The following is a 17356-nucleotide window of genomic DNA, read 5'->3' on the forward strand; positions in this document are numbered from 1 at the left end:
ATGCACTCTGGCAGTTTATTGATGAGGTCGATGTTTAGGTGAGCCAATTCAAAGCCCTGGGTCAAGCTTTCACATCCTCTGACCAGTTCACCAGCAACCCCCACAGCCAAATCTAGCTGTACCCTGCTTCCTAAGGGAGGGGCAGGGCTCTCTATTCTAAGTGTTGAGCTAGTGAGGGACAGGGACAGCGCTCCCACTCTCATGAACCTAGGGCCAGTTCTCCCACCATTTGGAGATGGCAATGGGGGAGGATAGGGGAGGGTTTTCTTCCCTTAGCTGTACTGCCACATGGCAGACAAGTTTCAGGGTCAGTTCTCCCACACTCACACTCTCGGGATCAACTTAACCTTGTCCACTCTATGCCATATTCCATGTGAGGTGCAAGACCAGCCCCCCAGGTGAGGGGCAGGACCAGCTCTCCTGCATTCACAGCCCTGTAGACAGTTCTTCCTCCCACCACAGGTCACAAGGGGAAAGGAAAGAGGAGAAGAATGTCTCTCCCTCATCCAGGCCACCATACAGCAGACAAGGAGCAGGTCTGGCTTGCACACTCATAATTCCAACTCACCCACAACTTCCCTGGGGGCAGGATCAGCTCTCCCAATCTCATACCCCCAGGGCCAGCTCTCCAGGATGCCCAGGTGAGGGGTGGGGCCAGGGGCCAGTTCTACACAGCCCTCACACATCAATATGTCCCCTGGCAGCAGCCTAGACCAAGGACATCAACCTGAACTTTGGTAGTAACAGACCCCTACTGCTGCAGGTCACAGACCCAGAAGTATCCACTTGTGGTAGCATAGGCCAGAATCCCCACCATAGTCCAGGTGGCGTCAACAGCTACCTACATTAGGCTGTTCCTCAGTATCATTAAGTCTCAGCTCTGCCTCTCTTCATTGTGCCCACATCCTTCTGCTTCCTTTCTCTTCCATTTCTTCACCACTTATTTGCTCCTCTTAGTGGTGCCTGGGGTCTCTGAGTGTCTGGGGTCATCTCAGGAGTGGTGTCAGGAGTCTCTGTCCCCCTCTTGCATCATGATGTCCAGCAGGGGTCATCGCAGGCACAGTGTTCCCCACACAAACACCCACCGCAGGCATGTGTGGTGCTGTACTGGTAGTCATTGCATGCTAACAGCCTGTCCAGGCCCCATGGCACTAGACTGATGGTTGTCTTGGGCTCCCTCCTTGTCTGGCCTGTTTAAGTGTCCCCTGGCAAGGGTCGCCTGTCTTAGGCTCTCTTCTGCTCTGGGGTTTATGCTGTAGTCTCTGGCTTGCTCCCTGTCCTGGGAATCCATCTGGGCCTGCCTGATGCAGGTGGTTGCCTCAGGCTCACTTCTTTCAGAGAATAGTAGGCTACTAATCATTCAGATGGTCACAAGTCAGAACACTGAGCACAGACATAGCCTCTCTCCTCTCTGCCACCTACCGGTGTACTTGTAACATGGCAGCCTACGATTGTAATATTTTAACTCGTTAAAGTTGATGGGTATTTGTGTGTATGTGTGTTAAAAGAAAAAAATAACTAGGTAAGCTCTGTTATATAAAGAAGCTAAATTTTAGATCATGTAAAATTTGCTTACTCCTTATGTTATCATCTATTGACAATTCTTGCCTGGACCAATTATTGTTATTGTGCTGGCAGAAAATATTTTTACGTTAGTAGCATAAAGCAATTTAACAATATGTTAACATACAATCTTAGAATTCTAGTACACTCTTGTGATTACCATTACTCATATTCTGTTGCTCTCACTTAAAAATGCCTAACACTTCTGTTGCCTTGTTTCTGGTTGCTTAGATCTCTGAAGAACAATCCATAACAAGACAAAGGGTCTAAATAATCTCTTGTGTCTTAGCATATCAAAGCAGAACAAAACTAGAAACTGCTGCCCCAGCCACACTGACCCAGAGAAGCTCAAGGAAAGACGACCAAGGCCTGCTCCACTGTGACAGACAGACATGGCAAAGATGGAGCATGCGATGCAGAGGTGGAGAAACAAGCAAAGTCAAGGAATTCACACACTGAAGAAAGATGGAACTGGAGACTTGAAGGTGATGAGGAACAGGCAGATATGAGACGGTCACGGTGAGCTCCTGGCCTGGGCTGCCGCCAAGTTCCATGTCTGGGTCTCTGGCCCTGCTACAGCTGTGATATGTGTAGATGTCTGTGGCCTGAGTTACCACTGAAGACCAAGTGGATTTCCGTGGTCTGGGCTGCCACCAGAGACCATGTGGATATCTGAGGGCCATGCTGCCATGGAATAACATGCTGATCGAAATGGCCTGTGCTGCCACCTGGGGCCATGGGGACATCTAGGCCCAGGCCACCTGGGGCCATGGGGACATCTAGGCCCATGCTCTGCTGGCGAACTGGGTAGGGTTAGGGAGACATTCTGGCATTCTGGGCCTAAGGCATCCACAGTCTGGGTTGATGTCCCAGGCCAGTGTTACCACCAAAGGCCATGCATATGTCCCTGGTTTGAAATACTGCCTGAAGCACTTTGGAGAGCTGGCCCCACCCCTTGCCTGTGTAACACAGTAGAGCTCACCTCTCAATGGCAGGGTTGTGGGTGAGGCAGCCCCAAGGCCATGTGCATGGGAAAGCCATCCCTCATCTTTGGTCTGCCTTTAGGTGGCTTGGACAATGGAGAGATGCATCGCTCCCATCCCCCGTCCCTCCCACACACACACCACTGCCATGTGAGGCAGGTGGGAAAGCTTGCTCTGAGGTCATGAGAGTGGGAGAGCTGGCCTTGCACCTCACCTGGGAAGCACAGGACACTGGGTGTGGGGTGGCAGGGAAGCTGACCCCAGGGCATGAGAAGAGGAGAGGTAGCTCCACTCCTTGGTGGCTTTGGAATTGGGTGAGCTAGCCAGGGAAGAACTGGAGAGCTTGCCCAGGTGGTGTGGGTGCAGGAAAGCTGGCAGGCTGAGCAACCTCCCTTTGAGTTGGCCCACCCTACCATCTGCCCCATCCACACCTCTGACCTGCACAAACTTCAATTCAAAATAAGTCAAAGATATTAATGCCAAGTCTGAAACTGTGAAATTGCCAGAACAGATCATAAACAAATATGTCAACCTAGGATATATAGACTCCACGTATATAGGCTTTAAAATGTAGATCCAGGAAAGGACTTCCTTAAAGGGGCTCTGACAGCCCAATAACTGGCAAAGGAGATTGCAAGAAAATAAAAGGCTGTACTCAAAAGAAATGATGGACAGCATAAGACACTGATTACTGAATGGGAAAAAGCCTGGAAACTGTCCATTAGATAGGCAGCTAATATCTAGAACATGTAAAAATTTACAAAAAAAACCCCCTAAATATCAAAAAATCATCCAATCAATGAAATGAACTAATGAACTGAATAGAAAGCCTAGAAATTAGATGCACAAATGGCCAATAAATGATTTTAAAAAGTGTTCAACATGATTATATGTCATGGAGATTCAAATTAAAATCACTTTGAAAAATCTCATGGAAATCTCATGTTATTAAGCAAAAAAATAAGTGACTCCTGAGGGTGTAGAGAGGAAGCCTATCTGCTGCTGGGAGAGGGGAACATACAGTGGCACAGCCTTGGAAGTCAGTGTGGGTCTTCCTCAAGAAACTAAAAGAAGAATATTACATAAGTCCAGAGCCAATATGAGTTAGCTAGCAAAGCACTCCATGCTTCAAACCCAAGGTAGTCAGTATATCACAGAGATACATTTTTATTGCTGCACTGTTCCCAATCTCCAAGGCATGGAAGAAACACGTGTAACAACATTCATTCCAGTTCCAGTGTCCTCTTCTGGCCTCTGTGCATGCATGTGTGCACAGACATGCATGCAGACAAGACTCGGACATAGAAAACAGTTTTTTTTTAATATGATAAGTGAAAAGAACAAAGTGTGTTACTTGTATTCATCATTCTCTGCTTCCTGACTGTAAAAACATACTACCCCACCATGATGGACTCTATCTTGTAACTGTAAACCAAAATAAACTCTGTCTCCCTTAAGTCACTCTTGTCAGACTACTTCAATCACAGCAACAGTAAAACAAAACCAAGCAATGTGGAAATTTTATGGTGTTTGAAATTTGTCTCTTATTTATTAAGTAATTTATTTAGAGGTGCTCCCATATATCCCAGGCTGGCCTTGAACTCACTAGATAGACAAAGATGACCTTGAAATGTTTTTATCTTAAACACTGGGTTTACCACTATACCTGATTTATGCATGGATGGCCACAGAACCCAGGGCCTTGTGTATACTAGATAAGCATTCTACCAACTGAACTTCTCCCTACCCCTTAGTTTGGTTTTGTGTGTGTGTGTGTGTGTGTGTGTGTGTGTGTTTTGTTTTGTTTTTTTGAGATGGGATCTCTCCCAGCTATGTAACCTACACTGACTTTGATCCAATGATCCACTTGCCAAATTCTGAGAAAAAAAAGGAATGTGTTCACCTCAGTCTCCTGTTTAAAATCTTTAATTTCCTATTTACAAAGGCACCACTAGCCACTGATGAGGCCAGATGTCTCGATGGAAGCAGGCATACTGGTACTACAAGTCTCAAAGAGTCCGTTGGAATCAGAAGGCTGCAGAAGAATTGTTTTTATTGTTGTTCCCTTTCTTCCTGCCTTATCTTTACAGATCACTCAAGAAGAAACAGAGTCTTCCATACAATTTGAATACCCAGTCGAACACTGATCATGAATTTACTTTCAGCCAAGTCTCTAAGGCCATGTTCCACTATTCTACAGTATTAGATACAGTAATGAAGCTAAAAAGTGTACTGTATATGCCTAACAGATTCATTATTGAAACAAACCATTTCCAAAGGTACCTCTTCCTTACAAGGGTTAACAATGTGAATGTGTACAGAGTTGAAGGGCTTAGAATTACATTTTCTTAGCGACCAAAATGTGGTTTGTTTTATTTTAGCTTTTTATTTGTCTGAGATAGAGTCTCACTATGAAACCCAGATTGGCTTCGAGCTCCCCATCTTCCTATTTAGACCTGGTAAGTGCGAATATTCTAAGTGTGCAATACACGCACGATAGCAAAGGGAAGTCTCTTTAGGAAGAGAGAGAGAGGAAGGGAAAGATGTAGGTAGGTAGGTAAAGAGAAGGGGAGGATAACTCCTCATCTATATTCCTTTAAGTAATTCCAATAAAACTCATTTATTTGCCAGGCTGAACTTTGGAGTTATCTATCCATATTTTGATCTGTCATGGACTCCCTATCTAGGACAAGCTAACATATGTGCTTGTCTTCTCAGTAAGAGTCTTGTGCACAACCAGAAAAGGGACTGCTCAGGTGTCCTTACCCGCAAATGAGATCCCAAGGCTAGAATTCTGGTCATCTCACTTGATAGTAAGTACCTTTATCTGCTAAGCCATGCTTTTATAAGTGACATCTATAAATAACCAAAAAGGAAAGTTTTACTTTAAATATAGGCATTTCAAAAAATGCCACATAACCTTGGATATCATCTCTTTACAAGTCAATTTTGTGTGAAGCCCATGATGTGAAAGAACAAACTAAAATTACATATACTCAGTATATATATATATATATATATATATATATATATATATATGTATGTGTGTGTATGTATGTATATGTGTGTATGTATACATACATATATATAATCATATTTAAGACATGTATTAATAAACCAATATGTGAGCATTTAAAAAATATAAGTCACCAGGAGACTAAAGATGTAATGAGAATTAAGGGAGAGGGATAAATTCGGCCCCTTTGTACACAATAGTTCATCGGGACCAGCAGTTCTGCCTGTGTGCTGAGCAGTCTGTTTCATTCATGACCCAGCCACAGTGAGTACATTTTAGCCTAAAACCTTATGTCCTACTCTAGGACAACTGAAGTCAGATCAGTGTTTTATCACTTTATACAATTAGCCAAATGCATAGCTTGTTTTCTTCCTGGCCACCCTTAGGGCCAAATGTCAAAAGGAACCAGAGAAAGTGGATAGAGGATGATTTTCATGGTGTCTCTTAGCAACTTTGAGGAAAGTCTACCCCAAAAAGCAGCTCAAAGACATTCTGTTAAGAAAACAGAACAATTTTAAGGGAGAAGAGAAAATGTTCATGTCATCAGAAATTCCCTCTAGCATCATCAACCCAGAACAACTCCCTACGTCTCCTCCAGAGTTCAGTGCACATTATCTACAACTGTCAAACACAGTTACTATAAGCTGCGATCATCTGACTCATTTGACTGAGCATGCAATGTGTGGGTTTGGCAAAGAGGACTTGTGCTCAATTGCTGTTCATTGATGCTGACTTGAAAGAGCTATTTTATTAAAAAGAACAATCCCACTATCCTAAAAAGCTAACCAAAGGTGAATGTTTAAACAGCAGTGCAATATTGTTCATTTCACTAGAAACCAAAACACTAACTAAAGTCTGTTTGCAGAGGACTATGGCTATTGCAAAGCTGTGAAACTTTCTCTGGTACAGTGTGTGACAGGGCATGAAGGTATGAGGACTGCGATGAGCACAGATGTGTAGGAAAAAATGACAACTACTGGGGCCAACAAACCAGTTCAAAAAGTAACAAAGCAACCATCGAAACGCTGATTGGTGGTACTGTAGCACACAGAATACCAAGAGGGGCTGTGTGCTGCACCCAGCTGTTATGAGAAATAGGCCAATCCCCACTTTCAGACCCCTTTCTGATCCTCTGTTATTGAGCTGAAGAAAATTGTCATGCCTAGACACAAAAACACACTAAGGGGGTTTTAATTACACATTATTTTCCATAAAAGCAAGCATGAGTAATGTTCTGAGCAGTGCCGTGCATGCTGGTCTCGCCTCAAGGTGCAGTCATAGAGTGAGCCAAACGATCAGAGCCCCAGAGCTGCAGTTTGTTTGGTTCTTGGGGAAAACACAGAAGCTATGCTTTCTTCGATAGACACAAAAGGGTGGGCGACTATTTAGAATCAGGAAATAGCCCTGGGCACTGTAAAGGGCTTCCCTCCAAATTGAACTTGCAGGCCACCAGAAGGATCTAGTCACAGCTTTCTTAATGAAGCAACAACAATAAGGAAAAGCTGTTTCCCTTTCCCATTTTTTTAAAAGTTAGGAATGTAAAATAAAACAAGAAAGCACAACTTTAGATAAATGTTTCCTTTCCACTGATGTGAACGTGAACACACTTGTATTAATCCATCTTCTTTACCGTAATCATATACCTGAGGCAAGGTAACCCTATAAAGAACATTGGGTTTTTTATTTTTTATTAGATATATTCTTTATTTACATTTCAAATGTTGTCTCCTGTCCTGGTTCCACCCACCACCAAAATCCCATAAACCATCTCCCCTCCCCCTGTTCTCCAATCAACCCTCTCCTGCTTCCCTGCCCTAGTATTCCTCTACACTGCGCCATTGAGCCTTTCCAAGACCAAGGGCCTCTCCTCCCTTTGGTGTCTAACAAGGCCATCCTCTACTGCCTATGTGTCTGGAGCCATGGGTAACTCCATGTGTACTCTTTGGTTGATGGTTTTGTCCCTGGGAGCTCTGGGAGTACTGGGTAACTCATATCATTGTTCCTCCTATGGCGCTGAAAACACTTTCAGCTCCTGGGTCCTTTCTCTAGCTGCTCCATTGGGGACCCTGTGCTCAGTTCAATGGCTGGTTGAGAGTGCCCCCCCCCTTACTTCTCATGCACTAGAAGAGCCTCCCAGGTTACAGCTATATCCAGCTCCAGTCAGCAAGCACTTGTGGACATCAATAATAGTGTCTGAGTTTTTTAACTGTATAAGGGATGGATCCCTAGGTGGACTCCTCCACTGCTGGTGGGATTGCAAGCTGGTACAACCACTCTGGAAATCAGTTTGGCAGTTCCTCAGAAAACTGGGCATGATACTACCAGAGGACCCTGTTATACCACTCCAGGGCATATACCCAAAAGATTCTCTAGCATATAATAAGGGCACATGCTCCACTATGTTCATAGCAGCCCTATTTATAACAGCCCGAAGCTGGAAAGAACCCAAACGTCCCTCAACAGAGGAATGCATACAGAAAATGTGGTACATTTACACAATGGAGTACTACTCAGCTATTAAAAACAATGAATTCATTAAATTCTTAGACAAATAGATGTAACTGGAAAATATCTTCCTGAGTAAAGTAACCCAATCACAAAAGAACACACATGGTATGCACTCCCTGATAAATGGATATTAGCTCAGAAGCTTGGAATACCCAAGACACATTTCACATATCAAATGATGCCCAAGAAGGAGGAAGAACAAAATATGGATACTCTGGTCCTTCTTAGAAGGGGGAACAAAATACCTACAGAAGGAGATACAGAGACAAAGGGTAGAGCAGAGTCTGAGGGAAAGACCATCCAGAGAAAACTGGATTATTAAACTCACAGTTTTTCAAGCTTGGGGCCATAACACTGACAATCACTTGGTTCCAGAACAAGCCCTTCTTATCTTCATTATGTCACCATAAAGCTCAAAACAGAAAGGCAAAGAGAAGCTAGAGTCCCTCAGCCCTTTCAAAAGCACAACCCCAGCTGAGCTTAAGACTCACTTAAGGGTTACATGCCATCTCCCAATAATGCCAACCTGAGGGCTAAGCCTCAATGCATGAGACTTTAGGAAACAAGCAACATCTAACCCAGAGATGTTCTCTCTCTTGATTGTTCTGAGCATGTAATCAATATTCTGGATAATACAACAAAGTGCCTGTTATGTGTATAATCTTTATGAAACGCAATGCAATTTGCATTGTTGTATATGTGCATTCTTCCTTGTGTTTTTCATGATTGTTATACACTTTTGAAATAATTCCAAATACTTGCATAGTTTTGGAGATGATGTTTTTGTTTTGGGGTGTAGTCTCTCCTCCCTTTGAGAATACATCATTTCAGATCCCATATGTGAGAGCCCGTAATGAACTCACTCTCTCTTGGGAATATTATGTCAAATTTTATCAGATTCTTCATATGTGAGTTACTGATCTCAACCACTAGACTTCAAGTACATATGAGGTCAAAAGTTTGCCTAACATTGAGGGCAAGGCTGCACTCTGTCAGCTGTTTCCTGAAGATGGAGAGCATTTACTGCGATGGACTACACACTGAGAACACTCTGCTCCAGCTTGGCGCGCTATGGTTCCCACACCAGCACCAGAAATGCCCAGTAGCACCAAGAAACGTGTGTTACCTCGAATTTCTAAGACAGTCAGACTGGTTCCTCCTAAGATTCACTACCACATCACATCTGAAACACTTGGTTGCTTTGTATTTGAAGGACACTAAGTTTACCAGGGCCCACCATTAGGTTCTTACATAACCTACTTCTGAATTCAGTCACACTGGGAGCTAAGGCTTCAAACTGAATGCACCGGAGCAAGAAGCAATTCAGTCCTTTGTACCCCATAATATTCTCAACATACTTGAATCCTCTATGACCATGTTCCTATGGTTTCACCAAAGAAACAAACAAGCAAGTAAAAATTCTTCCAATCAAATGTGCCTACTTCCCTCAAAAGCTTTTAGAAGAACCTCAAAAGGCACACAGCAATGCTACTGACTGATGATGGTGCTGTTTCTCCAGTAGACTCATTCTTCCAGTCTCTAAAATAACATTCCTGCTAAGCGGCACACACCTCCTCTCCTCTTCCTTACTCTGAGCCACTGTCCTTGCTTCAAATCTCACGAAGAGTGAAACCTTCAAATTCATCTGCATCTATGCCAAATTCCACGTTCTCTCCCACCTCTTATATGTAAAACAGACTACTAAATGGGGGTTTTACCAAGATATAAGAATCCAAAGCCTCCAAAATGAAGACAATTAGTGACCATTACTTCTAGTCAGCTTCAGCTATCAGCATGACATGACCCAGAAGCTGAAGGAATTTCAATAGAGTAATTGCATATATCAGATTGATTTTCAGGGCTCTTTCTTGATTGCTAATTGCTATAAAAGAACCCAGTTCACTGCAGGTATAGTATAGTATTCCCCTTGTTTTCTGCTGCAAGATTCTGCCTTGAGTTCTTCTCTTGACTTTCTTCGATGAAAGACTGTGTCCTAAAAACATAGGTGAAACAAACTAATTCCTTTCCAAGTGGCTTTTGGTCATGGTGTTTTATCACATGTAGCAGATTAAAATACTGTTCCCAACATTCTACAAAATATAAAGTAGTAGAAGGACTCCTTAATAAAGGCTTAGCACCCATTCCAGCTAAATGAGAACATTATTGTTTGCCAGTGAGAACCCAAGAGAACCACTGGCAGAGAATGAGGAAACTACCGGCATCCTCCTCCCTAAATTCACGCATTTATTTTTTTCTTTAATATTTTTTTTATATTTTTATTTTCCATATTATTTGTTTGCATTCCAAATGATTTCCCCTTTCCCGGATACCCCCTCCCCATATGTCCCATAAACCTTCTTCTCTCCATCCCTTCTCTAATCACCTCCCTCCTTTTTCTCTGTCCTTATATTCCCTTCCCAATGCTAGATCAATCCTTTCCAGGATCAGGACCCTCTCCATACTTCTTCATGGGAGTCATTTGTTATGCAATTTGTGCCTTGGGTATTCAGGGCTTCTGGGCTAATTAATATCCATTTATCAGAGATTGCATTCCATGTGTATTCTTTTGTGATTGGGTTACCTCACTTAGGATGATATTTTCCAGATCAAACCATTTGCCTAAAAATTTTGTGAATTCGTTGTTTCTAATTGCTGAGTAGTATTCCGTTGTGTAAATATACCACATTTTCTGAATCCATTCCTCCTTTGAGGGGCATCTGGGTTCTTTCCAACTTCTGGCTATTATAAATAAGGCTGCTATGAACATAATGGAGCATGTGTCGTTACTGCATGCCGGGGAGTCCTTTGGATATATGCCCAGGAGAGGTATAGCAGGGTCCTCTGGAAGTCTCATGTCCAGTTTTCTGAGGAACCGCCAGCCTGATTTCCATTTATTAAGCCATCCCGTAGTCTTCTGTCATCATGAGATAGGAGCCATCCCAGGAAAAGCGGTTGCAGAAATCTGGCGTATACCCCTAGTACTAGGAGACTCTATAGTAAAGTTTAAGTCCATTTTGATATTTGATTGCTGAATGCTTTTGGCGGGGGTGAAATGCTTTTTTCTGTATGCTGATTTGGCTTGGAACTCCCTATGTATCACATTGTACCTCACATAATGATAGTGGGAGACTTCAACATTCCACTTTCATCAATGGACAGATCATGGAAACACAAACTAAGTAGAGACACATTGAAACTAACAGAAATTATGAACCAAATGGATTTAACAGATACATATATAGAACATTTCATCCTTAAACAAAAGAGTATATCTTCTTCTCGGCCCCTCATGCTAACTTCTCCAAAATTGTCCATATAACTTGTCACAAAACAGGCCTCAACAGATTTAAGAAGACTGAAACAACCCCATGTATCCTATCAGATCACCATGGACTAAGTCTGGTCTTCAATAGTAACAAAATAAAAGGTGGTGGGGAAGCCCACATACCCATGGAAGCTGAACAACACACCCTATTCAATGATAACTTGGTCAAGGAAGAAATAAAGAAAGAAATTAAGACTTTTTCTCGAATTTAATGAAAATGAAGACACATCATACCAAACCTTATGGGACACAATGAGAGCAGTGCTAAGAGGAAAATTCATAGCTCTGAGTGCCTTCAAAAAAAACTGGAGAGAGCATACACTAGCAGCTTGAAAGCACATCTGAAAGCTCTAGAATAAAAGGAAGCAAGAGGAGAAGAAAGCAGGAAATAATTAAAACCGGGACAGAAATCAACCAAGTAAAAACAACAACAAAAAACTATACAAAGAATCAACAAAACCTGGAGCTATTTCTTTGAGAAAGTCAACAAGATAGATAAACCTTTAGCCAGACTAAGAGAGGGCACAGAGACAGTATCAAAATTGAAAAAAAATAAAAAATAAAAAAGGAGACAAACAACAAAAAAGGAGGAAATTCAAAAATATCACCAGATCCTACTACAAACGCCTAAACTCAACAAAACTGGAAAATATGGATGAAATGGACAATTTTCTAGGCAGGTACCAAAGTTAAATCAGGATCAGATAAGCCATCTAAACAGTTCCATAATATCTAAAGAAATAGAAGCAGCCATTAAAAGTCTCCCAACAAAAAAAAAGCACAGGACCAGATGGGTGCATTGCAGAATTCTATCAGACCTTCAAAGAAGACCCAACACCAATACTCTTCAAACTATTCCACAAAACAGAAACAAAAGGAACAATACCCAATTCATTGTATGAAAGCAGTATTATGCTCATACCTAAACCACACAAAGAACCAACAAAGAAAGAGAACATCAAACTAATTTTACTTATTAATATCAATACAAAAATGCTCATAAAATTCTCGAAAACCAAATCCAAGAAATCATCAAAACAATCATTCATCACGATCAAGTTTGCTTTATCCGAGGAATGCAATGATGGTTCAATATACAGAAATCTATCAACATAATCCACTATATAAACTGAAAAGACTGAAAAAGACTTTCTTACAAACTGAAAGAAAAAAATCACATGATCATCTCATTAGAAGCTGAGAAAGCATTTGACAAAATTCAACATCCATTCATGATAAAAGTCTTGAAAAGATCAGGAATTCAAGGCCCATGCCAAAACATAGTAAAAGCAATATACAGCAAACCAGTAGCCAACATCAGACCAAATGGAGAGAAACCTGAAGCAAGACAAGGCTGGCCACTCTCTTCCTACCTATTCAATGCAGTCAACAAAGTCCAAGCCAGAGCAATTAGACAACAAAAAGAGGTCAAAGGGAAACAAATTGGAAAGGATGCAATTGAAATATCACTATTTGCAAATGATATGTTATTATACTTAAGTGACTCCAAAAACTCCATCGGAGAACACCCAAGCCTGATAAACAACTTCAGCAAAGCGACTGGATATAAAATTAACTCAAACAAATCAGTAACCTTCCTCTACTCAAAGGATAAACAGACTGAGAAAAAAATTAGAGAAATGACACCCTTCACAATAGTCACAAATAATATAAAGTATCTTGGGGTGACTCTAAGCAAGTGAAAGATCTGTATGACAAGAACTTCAAGCCTCTGAAGAAAGAAATCAAGGAAGATCTCAGAAGATGAAAAGATTTCCCATGCTCATGGATTGGCAGGGTTAATATAGTAATAATGGTAATTTTGCCTAAAGCAATTCACAGATTCAATGCAATCCCCATCAAAATTCTAACAAAATTCTTCATAGAGTTAGGAAGAGCAATTCTCAAGTTCATCTGGCATAACAAAACCTCAGGACAGTGAAAGTTATTCTCAACGATAAAAGAACTTCTTGGGGAATCATCATCCCTGTCCTCAAGCTGTGCTACAGAGAAATAGTGATAAAACAAACTCCATGGTGTTAGTATAAAAACAGGCAAGTACACCAATAAAACAGAACTAAAGACCCAGACATGAACCCACACACCTATTGTCACTCAATCTTTGACAAAGGAGCTAAAACCATCCAGTGGAAAAAAGACAGCATTTTCAACAAACAGTGCTGGTTCAACTAGCCGTCAGCATGTAGAAGAAGGCCAGTTGATCCATTCTTATCTCCTGTACAAAGCTCAAGTCCAAGTGGATCAAGGACTTCCACATAAAATGAGATGCACTGAATCTAATAGAAGAGAAAGTGGTGAAGAGCCTTGAGCACATAGGCACAGGGGGAAATTTCCTGAACAGAACACCAATAGCTTATGCTCTTAGATCAAGAATTGACAAATGGGACCTCATAAAATTACAAAGCTTCCGTAAGACAAAGGTCACTGTCAATAGGACAAAACGGCAACGAACAGATTGGGAAAAGATCTTTATAAATCCTACATCTGATAGAGGGCTAATATCCAATATTGACCAAGAACTCAAGAAATTAAACTCCAGACAATCAAATAACCCTATTAAAAATGGGGTATAGAGCTATAAAGAGAATTCTCAACTGAGGAATATCAAGTGACCATGAAGCACCTAAAGAAATGTTCAAAACAAAAACAAAAACAAAACAAAACAAAAAAGAAATGTTCAACATCTTTAGTCATCAGGGAATTACAAATCAAAATGACCCTGAATTTCCACCTCACACCAGTTAGAATGTTTAAGATCAAAAACTCAGATGTCAGCAGATGCTGGTGAGGGTGAAGAAAGAGGGACACTCCTATATTGTTGGTGGGATTGTAAGCTGGTACAACCTCTCTGGAAATCAGTCTGGTGGTTCCTCAGAAAATTGGACATAGTACTACCTGAGGACCCAGCTATACCACTGCTGGGCATATACCCAGAAGACACTCCAACATAACAAGGACACATGCTACACTATGTTCATAGGAGCCTTATTTATAATAGCCAAATGCTGGAAAGAACCCAGATGTCCTTCAACAGAGGAATGTATACAGAAAATGTGGTATATTTACACAATGGAGTACTACGCAGCTATTAAAAACAATGAATTCATGAAATTCTTAACAAATCGATGGAACAAGAAATATCATCCTGAATGAAGTAACCCAATCACAAAAGAACTCACATGGTATGCACTCACTGATAAGTGGATATTAGCCCAAATGTTGGGAATACCCAAGATACAATTCAGAGATCACATGAAGCTCACAAAGAATGAAGATCAATGTGTGGATGCGTTGGTCCTTCTTAGAAGGGGGAACAAAATACTCAAGGGAGGAAATATGGAGACAAAGTGTGGAGCAAGGCCTGAAGGAAAGACTATCCAGAGACTGCCCCACATGGGATCCAGACCATATACAGACACCAAACACAGATACTATTGCAGATGCCAAGACGTACTTGCTAACAGGAGCCCGATGCAGCCGTCTCCTGAGAGGCTCTGCCAGAGCCTGACAAATACATAGGTAGATGCTCACACCCAACCATTGGATTGAGCATGGGGTCCCCAAAGGAGGAGCTTGAGAAAGGACTGAAGGAACTGAAGAGGTTTGCAATCCCATAGGAAGAACAACAATATCAACCAACCAGACCTTTCAGAGCTCCCAGAGACTAAACCACCAACCACAGAGTACACATGGAGAAACCCATGGCTCCAGAGGACCAGCTCATCAGACATCAGTGGGAAGAGAGTCCCTTGGTCCTATGAAGGCTTGATGCTGGAGTGTTCAGAAATGAGAAGGTGGGGAGGTGGGAGTGGGTGGGTGGGTGGGTGGGTAGGGGAGCAACCTCATAGAAGCGAGGGGAGGGGAGGAGCAGGAGTTTTCTGGAGGGGAAACTGGGAAAGGAGATAACATTTGAAATGTAAATAAATAAAATATCCAATAAAAAGTGAGAATATAGGAATATTATAGCAATTATACAAAAAGGGGGTAGATTTTTTTAATCTACTAGTAAGCCAAAAAAACATTTTATAGGCAAAAATGTTACATTGGTATATGTATTTGTATATTGATACATATTAAGATTACATTTGCTGAGCAGTGGTGGAGCACACCTTTAACCCCAGCACTCTGGGAGGCAGAAGCATGCGGATTTCTGAGTTCGAGGCCAGCCTGGTCTACAGAGTGAGTTCCAGGATAGCCAGGGCTATACAGAGAAACCCTGCCTCGAAAAACCAAAAAAAAAAAAAAAAAAAAAAAAAAAAAAAAAAAAAAAAAAAAAGATTACATTTTGTTACATTGGTATAGATTTTTGTATATTAATACAAAATTAAGGTTATTTTTGTTAAAGTATACTATGTATACATAGTTTCAACTCTTACTTGAGGTATTGTATCTAGATGGTTCTTAGTGTTGTATTTAGTCCTTTTAAAAGCTGCTATTATAAGTTGTTCACGGTCATGCTACCAGACTAGTTTATCACAAACTTACTTCCAAGGTTGAACAGATAGCAACTACTTAAAAACAAAGTTTGCCTATTAACATATACTATATAGATAGATGGTCCTCAAACACCTCAGAGACTTACAGAATATGACATTTAAAAATGTTTTATCAATTTGAGCCTTTTTTGACATTGAGACAGATTTCCTGGCAGTATCCTCATTTCTACTTCAAGAAGATGATGAGCATCAGGAAGCCTCCTTAGGGAGTTTGCTTCAAATGTGGCAAGTGTCCACTGGGCACAAACTGTAGACAGAATGCTGTCTGAAAGGGACAAACATGGATGCAGGGGACTGACTGCCAAGCTTTGCAAGGCCAGGACAGGCTAGTCCTTCATCATCGCTGCTCCACAGAAAACTATGTCAGATAGTCTGGGCCAGAAGGCTGAAGCTCCAACATAGCTGCTGCGATGCTTTAGAAACTTCTGAGGCAGCCGACTTTCTCTGTCATCCTGATAGTTTGGAAGCTGCCTCCCTGCACTTACTGCATACACAGGTAATATTTATTCCTTCTCAGGTCTCTGGTGGAGTTGAACACTGCATAGTTATAGTCTCAGAACTAAGGTTAAGATTTTTAGCATTTAAGAAGATGTTTTTAGGTCTAAGTAAATATTTTAGGTTAATAATACAAGTTATAATAGAAAATGACTTAAGTTCAAAACTCTGAATTTATTGTGATAAGATAGATAGTAGAATACTTCATCTAAAGCTGTCAAATGTAAATCTTACCCAATAATTTTCACAACTGTTTCATAATTGTTCTTATTATGTGTCATTTATTTTGATAAGAGAAAGAACTTTTTTTTAATTGCATTTATTGAATTTACATTTGCAATGGTAAAACCTTTCTGGATTTCCCCCCTCCCCAAAGACCCCCAAACCCCTCCTCCCCCCCTGCCTCCACATATATGTCCCTCCACCCGACCCACTCTCCCTCCCCCTCCCCCCTCGATTACCCTTTGTTGAGGCATCTATTGAGCCTTCACCTGGCCAAGAATCTTTTATTTAGGAAAAAAATGGAGAAATGTTGGGAGTGGGTCTGAGGCTGCTGTGTATTCAGTTGCTAAGCATAGCTCCCCAGTCACGTCTTCCATTCTGTCCTGAGCCTCTCACTCTCAGTCCTCCTCTTCCCTGCCTTCTCCTCCCCCTCCTCATCCTCACTCTTCCTCTGTTCTCTCCTCCCCTCCCTCCTCACTTCTCACTTTTCTTCTTCATTATTCTTTCTTTCCCCCCCTCCAGCCCCCATTAGTCTGCAGACCAACAGATACCGTGGCTATTCAGTAAATGCTGCAGCCTTTCTGTGTGAGAGGAAGGACTTCAGTTCTGTCAGAATGATTGCATTCAGATCTGCAGCAACCCTAAGAGATAGACTTCATCACTCCTACTTTACAGAAGAGAATCTAGGAAGCAGCTTACCTCAGTCACGGGTTTAGAAGCTAGACAT

General features: G+C 41.5%; 1 pseudogene; it reads right to left on the reverse strand.

Annotated features, from left to right (window-relative positions):
- Window positions 1–1340: 1340 nt before the first annotated feature.
- Window positions 1341–1445, reverse strand: LOC127696917 (uncharacterized; annotated as a pseudogene).
- Window positions 1446–17356: the final 15911 nt, after the last annotated feature.

This window comes from Apodemus sylvaticus, chromosome 11 (assembly GCF_947179515.1).
Source record: "Apodemus sylvaticus chromosome 11, mApoSyl1.1, whole genome shotgun sequence".
NCBI lineage: Eukaryota > Metazoa > Chordata > Mammalia > Rodentia > Muridae > Apodemus > Apodemus sylvaticus.